Source organism: Triticum aestivum, chromosome 1A (genome assembly GCF_018294505.1).
Source record: "Triticum aestivum cultivar Chinese Spring chromosome 1A, IWGSC CS RefSeq v2.1, whole genome shotgun sequence".
NCBI classification, from domain to species: Eukaryota; Viridiplantae; Streptophyta; class Magnoliopsida; order Poales; family Poaceae; genus Triticum; species Triticum aestivum.
In genome coordinates, this window is record NC_057794.1 from 393,528,826 (window position 1) to 393,531,751 (window position 2,926).

Consider the following 2,926-nt stretch of genomic DNA (forward strand, 5'->3'; position numbering starts at 1 on the left):
CAACCAAAAGGTTTTGTCGATCCAAAGGGAGCTAACAAAGTGTGCAAGCTCCAGCGATCCATTTATGGACTGGTGCAAGCCTCTCGGAGTTGGAATAAACGCTTTGATAGTGTGATCAAAGCATTTGGTTTTATACAGACTTTTGGAGAAGCATGTATTTACAAGAAAGTGAGTGGGAGCTCTGTAGCATTTCTAATATTATATGTGGATGACATATTACTAATTGGAAATGATATAGAATTTTTGGATAGCATAAAGGGATACTTGAATAAGAGTTTTTCAATGAAAGACCTCGGTGAAGCTGCTTACATATTAGGCATTAAGATCTATAGAGATATATCAAAACGCTTAATTGGACTTTCACAAAGCACATACCTTGACAAAGTTTTGAAGAAGTTCAAAATGGATCAAGCAAAGAAAGGGTTCTTGCTTGTGTTACAAGGTGTGAAATTGAGTAAGGCTCAATGCCCGACCACTGCAGAAGATAGAGAGAAAATGAAAGATGTTCCCTATGCTTCAGCCATAGGCTCTATCATGTATGCAATGCTGTGTACCAGACCTGATGTGTGCCTTGCTATAAGTCTAGCAAGGAGGTACCAAAGTGATCCAGGAGTAGATCACTGGACAGCGGTCAAGAACATCCTGAAATACCTGAAAAGGACTAAGAATATGTTTCTCATATATGGAGGTGACAAAGAGCTCATCGTAAAAGGTTACGTTGATGCAAGCTTTGACACAGATCCGGACGATTCTAAATCGCAAACCGGATACGTGTTTACATTAAATGGTGGAGCTGTCAGTTGGTGCAGTTCTAAACAAAGCGTTGTAGCGGGGTCTACATGTGAAGCGGAGTACATAGCTGCTTCGGAAGCAGCAAATGAAGGAGTCTGGATGAAGGAGTTCATATCCGATCTAGGTGTCATACCTAGTGCATCGGGTCTAATGAAAATCTTTTGTGACAATACTGGTGCAATTGCCTTGGCAAAGGAATCCAGATTTCACAAGAGAACCAAGCACATCAAGAGACGCTTCAATTCCATCCGGGATCTAGTCCAGGTGGGAGACATAGAGATTTGCAAGATACATACGAATCTGAATGTTGTAGACCCGTTGACTAAGCCTCTTCCACGAGCAAAACATGATCAGCACCAAGGCTCCATGGGTGTTAGAATCATTACTGTGTAATCTAGATTATTGACTCTAGTGCAAGTGGGAGACTGAAGGAAATATGCCCTAGAGGCAATAATAAAGTTATTATTTATTTCCTTATATCATGATAAATGTTTATTATTCATGCTAGAATTGTATTAACCGGAAACATAATACATGTGTGAATACATAGACAAACAGAGTGTCACTAGTATGCATCTACTTGACTAGCTCGTTAATCAAAGATGGTTATGTTTCCTAACCATGAACAAAGAGTTGTTATTTGATTAACGGGATCACATCATTAGGTGAATGATCTGATTGACATGACCCATTCCATTAGCTTAGCACCCGATCGTTTAGTATGTTGCTATTGCTTTCTTCATGACTTATACATGTTCCTATGACTATGAGATTATGCAACTCCTGTTTGCCGGAGGAACACTTTGTGTGCTACCAAACGTCACAACGTAAATGGGTGATTATAAAGGTACTCTACAGGTGTCTCCAAAGGTACATGTTGGGTTGGCGTATTTCGAGATTAGGATTTGTCACTCCGATTATCGGAGAGGTATCTCTGGGCCCTCTCGGTAATATACATCACATAAGCCTTGCAAGCATTGCAACTAATGAGTTAGTTGTGAGATGATGTATTACGGAACGAGTAAAGAGACTTGCCGGTAACGAGATTGAACTAGGTATGGGATACCGACGATCGAATCTCGGGCAAGTAACATACCGATGACAAAGGGAACAACGTATGTTGTTATGCGGTCTGACCGATAAAAGATCTTCATAGAATATGTAGGAGCCAATATGAGCATCCAGGTTCCGCTATTGGTTATTGACCGGAGACGTGTCTCGGTCATGTCTACATTGTTCTCGAACCCGTAGGGTCCGCATGCTTAAGGTTTCGATGACAGTTATATTATAAGTTTATGAGTTTTGATGTACCGAAGTTAGTTCGGAGTCCCGGATGTGATCACGGACATAACGAGGAGTCTCGAAATGGTCGAGACATAAAGATTGATATATTGGACGGCTATATTCGGACACCGGAAGTGTTCCGGGGAAGTTTCGGATAAAACCGGAGCACCGGGGGGTTACCGGAACCCCCCGGGGGGTTAATGGGCCTCATGGGCCTAAAGTGGAGAAGAGGAGGGGCTGCCAGGGCAGGCCGCGCACCCCCTCTCCCCCTAGTCCGAATTGGACAAGGAGGGAGGGGCGGCGCCCCCCCTTTTTCCTTCTCTCCTTCCCCCTCTCCTACTTGGACAAGAAAAGGGAGGGGAGTCCTACTCCCGGTAGGAGTAGGACTCCTCCTGCGCGCCTCCTACTAGGGCCGGCCGCACCCCACCCTTGGAACCTTTATATACGGAGGCAAGGGGCACCCCTAGACACACAAGTTGATCCACGTGATCATATTCTTAGCCGTGTGCGGTGCCCCCTTCCACCATAGTCCTCGATAATATTGTAGCAGTGCTTAGGCGAAGCCCTGCGACGGTAGTACATCAAGATCGTCACCACACCGTCGTGCTGACGGAACTCTTCCCCGACACTTTGCTGGATTGGAGTCCGGGGATCGTCATCGAGCTGAACGTGTGCTAGAACTCGAAGGTGCCGTAGTTTCGATGCTTGATCGGTCGGGCCGTGGAGACGTACGACTACATCAACCAAGTTAACGCTTCCGTTGTCGATCTACAAGGGTACGTAGATCACACTCTCCCCCTCTCGTTGCTATGCATCACCATGATCTTGCGTGTGCGTAGGAATTTTTTTT